The following is a 9,913-nucleotide window of genomic DNA, read 5'->3' on the forward strand; positions in this document are numbered from 1 at the left end:
GCTCTATTCCTATTGTAACTTGATATAGAATTGGGGACTCTGCTTTTCCCAAGGCTTTCCGGAGGGAATAATAATAATAATGATAATAATAAAAATCATCATCATCATCATAAACTTAATCATAATCATACATAATAATAATAATCATACATAATAATACATAATCATAATCATAATATAATGCACCGATATCTGTAACACCATCAAACATCCAGAAAATGCCAAACCCAGCCTGAACATCTGGCTGACCGTGATAATAATAATAATAATAATAATAATAATAATAATAATAATAATAATAACAACAACAACAACAACAACAACTCTCATATACATGTAGTCTTTGACTTACAACAAACAGTTCACTTAGAGACCTGAAATGGCACTGAAAAAGTAAATTATGACCATTTTTCACACTTCTGGCTGTGGGTGCAGACCTCTGGCTTGAAAAAAATTGGGAACTCCACTTTTCCTACCGCTAAAGGGAGCGGGGGTGTAAAAGTTCTCATGCTATATACAGGTAGTCCTTGACTGATAATGGTTCACTTAGTGATGGTTTGAAGTTACAATAGCACTGAAAAAGGTGACTTATGACCAGAGGTGGTATTCAGCAGGTTCTGACCAGTTCTGGAGAACCGATAGTGGAAATTTTGAGTAGTTCGGAGAACCGGCAAATACCACCTCTGAATGGCTCCCGCCCCCATCTATTCTCTGCCTTCCGAGTCCCAGCTGATCGGCTCGGTCTTCTTTTGTTGCCCTGCACAGGAGAATGGAGCTGGAAAGTAGGTTAGCGAGGTGGGGAGGGAATAGGATTTTGCAGTAACCTTCCCCTGCCATGCCCATCAAGCCACGCCCACAGAACTGGTAGTAAAAAATTTCGAATCGCACCACTGGCATATATACTGTATATAATAGATTTATAATAATAAATAATAGATGGATTATTTTTGTAGTTCTTATTCTTTTGCTCTTCTGATATATGCCAGCAAAACATGGACACTAACCTTACAATCAGTGGTGGGATTCAACAATTTTTACCATTGGTTCTGTGGGTGTGGTATGGTGGTACCAATTCTCCAGAACTGGTCAGAACCTGCTGAATGCCTACTTCTCTGCTTACAATCAATACAAAAGCTATGAGTGTGGCCTCAAAGAGCCACACAAAGATACATGCTCTGCATCACAAGACAAAATAGAAAGACCTGCACATTGATTACAAAACAAAGGAAAATAAAGGATGCCGTCGAAAGAGTAAGAATTGAAATGGAAATGGCCTGGTCACATCTCAAGAAGAACCGATGGCAGGTGGACCAAGGCAGTCGTAGAATGGATCCCATTGGATAAAAAGCATCCATGAAAGAGACCTATATCAAGATGGATCTATAACATCAGCAAGTATTGTGGACCCAACTGGCAAAAGAAAACTCAGGAGCATATTGGTTGGAAACATGCAGAAGAGGTCTTTGTCATGTAGTGGACAGACAATGGCTAAAATGATGATGATTCTTTTTCTATGCATGAAATCTCGGTAAGGATCCAAATTAGAACTTAAAAGCCATAAAACGTAATAATCTAGCGAAGGAAAAATCTCCTATCTTCTTCTATCTATATAAAAGTGAAATACTACTCATGCATCATCGCAAAATCTCCAGAACCGTAAAGTCTACAAACTTGAAATTTGGCACATATGTTCCTCTTGGCTTCTAGATGCTCACTAAGAAAGGATTTTTCAAATGACCGTAACAGCATTTGTATTTCCTATTATTATTAACACGCTCTGATGCTAAGGAGATACTCCCCCTCCCCACCTGAAAAGAAATCTCTCCCAAATGCAAAACACAAGCAGAGGAGAGGAGTTTCAGTTTTAGTTTCACAGCACCAAGCAGCTTTAGTATAAAACATTTGAGCTAAGCCACACCCAGGCTCCTTGCTGTCTCCTTCTTGCTCACACAGCAAATATAGTTTCCAAACAGCCTCGCATACTGACAGGATGCTAGCCAGATGAATGCCAATGGATGCTGGTAGGCACAGGCAGATTTTTTTCCCCCTGTTATTTTCCTCCCCAAAAACTAAGCCCTATGACGGAGTTTCCCAGCGAAGCACGGGTATTGAGCTAAGTTATGAATATAAAAAGATAGGAAAAACCGTGAAGAGACTCAGAAGGTTAGCTCGATGACTTCTCAAAGGTCAGAACAGGAAGGCCATTTCCTGTTTAGCTAAAATAACTTACTGTAGTTTAAAATTTCCCATTTCAAATGCCATTAGGAAGATCTTGTTTTGAAATCGTCAGTAGCACAGGATGCACGAACAAAGAACAAAGAAGTTTCAGTGAGGAATTAAAAGTTTCCTGACTTTTTTTTTTTCAACTTGCTTATTATAAGCAGTAGGGAGATCTTTAAATTCCCACAAAAATATGAAGAGTTAACTCCTAAACCAATGAAAGGTGTGATTAATTTGCCAAGGCCAGTTTCCCATCTGTTGCTTGGCAGGATTCACCAAACCCACAGATCTTAATTATGTGCATCACTAGTTAACTGGTGAGGATTATTTTTTTTTTAAATATGTAAATATATTACATTAATAAGATGTAACAGTTGAAGGCATGCTTTGCTATTATTCAGAGGTTTTCAGGATTTTAGAACAGAAGCATCCAGCACTGATTCATTTAACAAATGAGGTGAGAAAAATCATAAAGTGGAGAAAACTCAACAAATTCCTCACTTAACAACATAGATTTTGAGCTTAACTGTAGTCATAAATTGAGGGCTACCTGTAATTTTAGACCTATGTGGCACTGATTTCTTGGTCTGGTCTGTCTAATGAGGTTGGCTCTAATAAAGGAGGAGGGAACTGTGAGGTAACACAGAAGAAACCTGGAATTAAGGAGAAACTTCCTTAACAGTGAGGACAATTAACCAGTGGAATAGCTTGCCTCAAGAAATCATGGGTGTACCATCACTGGAGATCTTTAAGAAGAAACTAGATAGCCACTTATCTGAAACAGTATGAGTTCTCCTGCTTGGGCAGGGGGCTGGACTAGACGATCTCTAAGGTCCCTTCCAGTTCTATTCTAACAGCTGAGCAGCATTAGATTAGAAATGGATAATATATATCCTACATTAGCAACATTTTGCAAGTGGTTTCTATGTATTATTCAACATTTGCCTAATTTGGTCTTAAGTGTTTATTCAGTGTCATATGTTTCTTGTAAAATTAATAATGTTGTATTTTTTTGTTATTAGAGTTACTTATCTGTAGAATTAATTGCTATGATCCCTTGTTCTCAGACTGATAAAAGATGTAGCCAGGAACTGAACAGAAGTAATTTATCAATGTTTGCAAAAGGTTTGCGTTATACAGAAATATGCATAATTGGATTCAAAGCTGGAGAGGCCTAGGCCTTGAGATGTACATGAAAAGAAACAGACTTTTGTTATTCCTCACTTGGCCATTAGCTGCATGGATCAGAATACTTAAGAAAATGACTAGCCATACTTAAACTGTTCATATATCAGATGAGTAGTGTCATGCCCCTGTCGGAGTCTGAATCCGAGGAGGAAGACGAACAGCTGACAGGGAGTGGGAGTGTGGCTCCATTGGCTATGGGGGAAACTGGGGAACAGCAAAGTCTGACTGGGCAGAGCAGGGAAGAGGAAGAACAAGGGAGAGGGAGTTCAGAGGAAGACCCAGGCCCAACCCCTCTTCATTCTAGGGCACGCAGGGAGGAATGGAGAAGGGAGCAACGTGGGTTGTGTGGCTTATGGGGGAGAAAAGGGCCCTGATTGCCTTCATTAGCCACAGCTGGGAAAAGAGTTTAAAAGAAATGCATGCCGAGTGCAGCAGCTGCTAGGAGCAAATGTGAGTTTATCTTGTGTTGACTTTGGTTATCTGTTCTTGATGTCTTAAGTTATTGCCATGCCTTCTGGAATTCTTGCTCCTGCCCTGCTGGACTAATTGCCTCATTTTGCCTTGATTGGACTTATAGTTACAGTTTTTGTTGACCATGTTTTGGACTTGATTCTCTGCAGCCAAAGGCTGTTCCTGGGAGAGTTTTTCTCCAGCCAGAAGGTAACCAGGACATTGGGGGCAAAGTTGGAGCTAATAAAGGAACTCCTACTGATTATCTGACTGTGTTGCCTTTGTGCCAAGTCCTGGGTCACCACAAGTCGTGAGCAACCTTTTCTTAACTCAGAACCTGGACATTATTTTTACTGCCTTGCTGTAGCTGATCATGCTGTGACATCATCTAAGTCAGCGAGCCCCGATCTTTTGGGCACCAGGGACCAGTTCCACGGAGAAAGGTTTTTCCATGGACCAGAGGGGACATGGTTTTGCATGCTACTTGCATCCCACAGATGGGGCATCGGTTGTTTGCATGGCCCAGTTGCTGGTATGCCATGGTCAGTAAAAATAACGCCCATGGACCGGGGACCCCTAATGATCTAAGTGAATGCAGTTGTTTATGCTGGTGGATTTTAAGGGTGACGTTGTACAAAGTTGGCCAGTTTTGAGGTTCTTGTTGTGGCCCGCCAGCGGCCGACTGAGCTGGCAGCAGTGTTGGACAGTAGTGAGAAGGTTGCAGAGGAACCTGGGCCAGTCTTGGAGGCTGGGGAGGGCTCGGACCAGGGCTCGGCATCAGAGGCAGAGATGGAGTAAGGACAGGCTGGCAGTCATCAGCTTCCTTCAGACTCAGACAGCAGTGAGGCGGGGGAGTTTTTGGAAATGGTTTCCAGCCTGCACATTTGCAAGACTACCAGAAGACAAGAACAATTGAGAAAGCAGGGTTGACTGAAGAGCAAGGCTACACCTTGGAGACGATCGGCCCCACCCATAGGACATAAAAGAGGAGCAAACAGGATGTGAGCTTTTGCAGGAAGCAATTAGTTCGTCTGGTCGATTCAAGCTTTGAAAAGTTCTCTTTGACTTGGCCTTGCCCTGCATTTGGCAGCATTCCAAGTGCGATAAGGTGGGTGTTTATAAACATTCCCCTGAAAGACTGCTCGTGAAGCCTTGCAGGCTGTTAATGAACATAATTCACAGCCATAGAAATAAAAGAGGTTTTGCCGGAACTAAGATTGTGTTTTATGCTTTCTAAGGAAGCCTAGCAGAGGTGACATTCAGCAGGTTCTGACCAGTTTTGGAGAACCGGTAGCAGAAATTTTGAGTAGTTTGGAGAACCAGCAAATACCACCTCTGACTGGAGATTTTACAGTATCCTTCCCCTGCCACACCCAACAAACCATGCCCACAGAACCGGTAGTAAAAAAAAAAATGAATCCCACCACTGAAGCCTAGGTCAGAACAGTTCTGTTTTTATTAAGAGTTGCAAGGGTTCAAGTCTTTCACTTGGTTCATTGTCTCCCAAATTCAGAAAATAACATAAAACAACAATCTCATAATTCGGCTCCTCTTATCTCTGTGATCTAGAACTGGGATGTTACGTGCAGCTTATGTTTTATATGTTACCTCAACCTGTAGTACGGTGTGGAAACATTAATGCTAATGTTTCATTAATTGCTCTCCCAAGTACTCTTGACTAGTTCAGTGTCATCATAGCAATTCATTTTCCCTTCAAAGTCTCCAGTCCTGTTCATAGGTTTTGGAATTATGCCCAAGTGGAAACCCCCAGAGAAGAGGATCAAAATGTAAACACTTAACCCAATGCTGGAAACATTTGTGAACAAATGATCTATTATATAAAAAGAGGGAGTATAAAAGGGGAGAATGCCATTTCCTAGAAAAAGGAGTTTAAAACCTGTCTTAGACCATCTGTATTTATATGAAAATGTGCTTTGTTATGTATAACAAAATTTAATATCCTGATAATTAAGGTTGTGTGCAAGTCCTTGGTTCATACAAGTGTCAAGGCAAAATATGTCTTCTTTGATTTTGCTTAAGTATGAATTGTAAATTTAGTATAATTTGTGAATTAGTGGCAGGAGCTCAGTGTGATTTAAAATCATAGTAAATGGCTAAGAGTTGTGATTGATAAAGTCATTTATACTAATTAATAAAAGCAGGATTAAAACAAACTAGTGTTGACCATTTGCATTTCTCATTCTTAGAATCATAAAATGAAGGCTTCAAAGGGATCCTAGAGATCACCTAGTCCAAACCTCTATCCAGTGCATAAATCCAGTACTGCCATATGCCTTAATAGAAAAACCTTAATAGAATAATGGAGTTGGAACGGACCTTGTAGGTCATCTAGTCCAACCCCTCACCCAAGCAGGAGATCCTACACCATTTCTGACAGTTGGTTGTCCAATCTCTTCTTGAAAGCCTCCAGTGATGAAGCTCCCACAACTTCTGAAGGCAACTTCTGTTCCACTGGTTGTTTGTTCTCACTGTCAGAAAATTTCACCTTATTTCCAGGTTGAATCTCTCCTTGATCAGTTTCCATCCATTATTTCTTGTCTGGCCTTCAGGTGCCTTACAGAGAGCCCCATCTGTCCTTTTGCAATTGCCTCTAATTAACAGGAATCTATCTTGCCCATGAAAATCTGTTCCATGTTCAACTACAATTATCATTATCATTTTTCTCCCGATGCCTAATATCTGCATCCTTGTAAGGTAAGGATGTCCTGTCTCAAAGAATATTTCTGAACCGGCCTGCCTTGTAGCTGAAGACAGCTCTCAGGTTTTCCTACAGTCTTCTTTTATCCAGAATAACAGATAACAGATAATCAGAGTTGGAAAGGACCTTGTAGGTCATCTAATCCAACCCCCCACCCAAGTGGGAGACCCTACACCATTTCTGACAAATGGAAGTCCAATCTCTTCTTGAAAGTCTCAAGTGATGATGCTCCCACAACTTCCGAGGGCAAGCTGTTCCATTGGTTGATTGTTTTCACTGTCAGAAAGTTTCTCCTTATTTCCAGGTTAAATCTGTCCTTGTTCAGTTTCCATCCATTGTCCCTTGTCTGGCCTAGAGGTGCTTTAGAAAATAGCTTGACCCCTTCCTCCCTGTGGCAGCCCCTCAAGTATTGGAAGACTTCTGTCATGTCTCCCCTGGTCCTTCTCTTTACTAGACTAGCCAAATCCAGTTCCTGTAACCGTTCTTCATATGTTTTAGTCTCCAGTCCCCTAATCATCCTGGTTGCTCTTCTCTGTGCTTTTTCCAGAGTCTCAAAATCTTTTTTATAGTGTAATGAACAAAACTGGATGCAGTACTCTAGGTGTGGTCTTACTAAGGCTTTATAGAGTGGTATTAGTACCTCACTTGATCTTGATTGTATCCTTCTGTTAATGCAATTTAGGATTGCATTAGCTTTTTTGGCTGCTGCTGCTGCACACTGCTGGCTCATATTTAGCTGGTTGTCCACTAAGACTCCAAGATCCCTCTCACAGTTACTGCTATTGAGCCTGGCTTCAGCCAGAATAAACTTACGTTGTACCTCTAATTGTTCCATTTTAGTTTCCTTCCAGGAACATTATAGCCTTGATTTTTTCTCCTTTGAGCATGCTCCAGGTTGTCAATATCATTACCAGAATCAGATGTAATATTCCATGTAGGACCTGAACACTACAGAATAGAGAGGAATGACTTCTTTTGATCTTGGAATCATATTTTATGATGCAGCATAGGGTTGCATTTACATTTTTCAAATGTATACATCACACTTTGATCTAACAAAGGTTGCAGTTCCTTTTCACACAGTTGCCTAATATGTCACACCCAGAATGTTACAAATGCATTATCACTACCTTCAGGACTTTATTTCTTCTTACCCAAATGTAGGACTTTGCGTTCAATTTGAGTTTGGTTTCTGTCTGCTCTTCCAGATCATTAATAGTGTCCTCTAAGGCAGTGGTCGCCAACTGGTGGGCCGGGGACCACTGGTAGTCTTTGAGAAAATGTTGGTGGTCTGCAGAGAAATGTCCCCCCCAAAGCACCCCCAAAGCAATTAATCCAGGCTGCATGGGAACACAAGGCTGTGCCACCCACATGGCCCACCCACCCGCTGGCCTTTGGCCAAGCGCAAACCTTACTGTGAGTAGAGCCATGCGAGTGGAACTGGAAGGTAAGACCAATGGCAGGGGAGGGGAATCTGCCCCAGGGTGGCTTGCTAACGTTGGTGGGAAAATCGGTCCCACATTCCAGAGCTGCAGTAGTCACAAGACTGGCCCTTTGGTCATCCTGGAGCAGCTCCTCCACCACCCAGGTGCACCGGCCTGCTATGGACTGGAAGAGCAGCTGCTCCAGGATGACCAAAGGGCCAGTCTTGTGACCACTGCAGCTCTGGAATATCGGACCGACTTTCCCACTAACATCAGCAAGCCACCGTCAGTCAAAATTCATATTAGCGATCCATGGGGTTTAAAATTATGAGTTTGGGGGTCGCTGAGGTCCAAAAGGTTGGCGACCCTTGCTCTAAGGCAGAGGTCCCCGACCCCCAGTCCGCAGACTAATACCTGGCCGTGCAAGAGCTGGTAAGCACACAAAACTCCATTTGTGGGAAATGGCAGGCACGCATAGGCAAAACGACCCATTCCCCCCACTGCCACTGCTTCCAGTCCACAGAGCCAAAAAAGGCTGCTGCTCTAAGGAGTTCGCTATCCTCTTTATCTTTGAACTGGCTGTGAATTTGATCATCATATTTTCTATCCTCTGATTCAAATCGTAACTATGTTGAATGGTATAGGGCAGTGGTCCCCAACCTTTTTTGTGCCACGGCCCGGTACCGGCATCACAAAATCATCCGTGGCCCGGTACCGGCATCAGCACGCATGGCAAGGCGAGCCGAGCGACCGGCCAGCCAGTCGTCCCCCGCTTCTCCCTGCCACCTTCAACTCCTCCTTTGTACCTGTGTCGATGGGCTTCGGGATGGTCGCTCGGCTCGCCTTGCCATGCATGCTGAAAGAATCCTCGCGCCTTAGTTTTGTTCGAAGCCGCCCCCGCCCGATGAAACTAAGGCACAAGGATTCTTTCAGCACCCAAACGCTGCTTTCCCGGAAAAGCTCACCGGAAGCACTTTTTCATCAAAACAAGATGGCAGCGCCCAGCAAACCGGTGGCCTGGTAGAAATTGTTCCACGGACCGGTACCAGTCCCCGGACCGATGGTTGGGGACCCCTGGTATAGGGCTTAGGAGGGAGCCCTGAGCTATGCTCCTTCATCCATCTCCTTCTCGCTTGATGTGGGTCCAGTGATACACCCTTGTTGTAAGCTTGATTGCTCAGCTAGCTTTGAATGCATCTAATGGTGGCATTGTTCAGCCTACATATTGCCATCTTCGCTGCTAAGCTCTCTAATTCTTTGTTAAAGGTACCTTTGTTAAAGGTATGGTAAAACATGTGCAACTTATTCCTCTAGTAAGCTAAACCGGTGTAGAGAGTAGTAAGGAAGATTCTTGATAAAGGCATGCTTGTTTCATTGCCAAGGTGACAAGGGATAAATCATTTTTAAAATCTAGAATGTCCAGATAACATTTGGAAGTCGCTCAGACAGATATTTCCCTAATTCACTGAACTATAAGGAGGAAAAGAAGATGCAACCAGAGGTGGTATTCAGCCAGTTCTGACAAGTTCTGGAGAATCGGTAGCAGAAACTTTGAGTAGTTTGGAGAACCAGTAAGTACCACCTCTGGTTGGCCCCGCCCCATCTATTTGCTACCTCCCAAGTCCCAGATGATCGGCTGGGTCTTCTTTTGCCCTGCACAAGAGAATGGAGCTGGAAAGCAGGTTAGTAGGGTGGGGAGGGAATGGGGATTTTACAGTATCCTTCCCCTGCCATTCCCGCTAAGCCACGCCCACCAAGCTATGCCATACTCACCAAGCCACACCACATCCACCAAGCCATGCCCACCAAACCTGTAGTAAAAAAAATTGAATACCACCACTGGATACAACGTAATCAGACTTGCAGAATTCTGTCATTACAGTCAATCTCAATAAAAATAGTTTTAGTCTTG

This window comes from Pseudonaja textilis, chromosome 8 (assembly GCF_049901715.1).
Source record: "Pseudonaja textilis isolate UNSWEBS1 chromosome 8, rPseTex1.2, whole genome shotgun sequence".
Taxonomy (NCBI): Eukaryota; Metazoa; Chordata; class Lepidosauria; order Squamata; family Elapidae; genus Pseudonaja; species Pseudonaja textilis.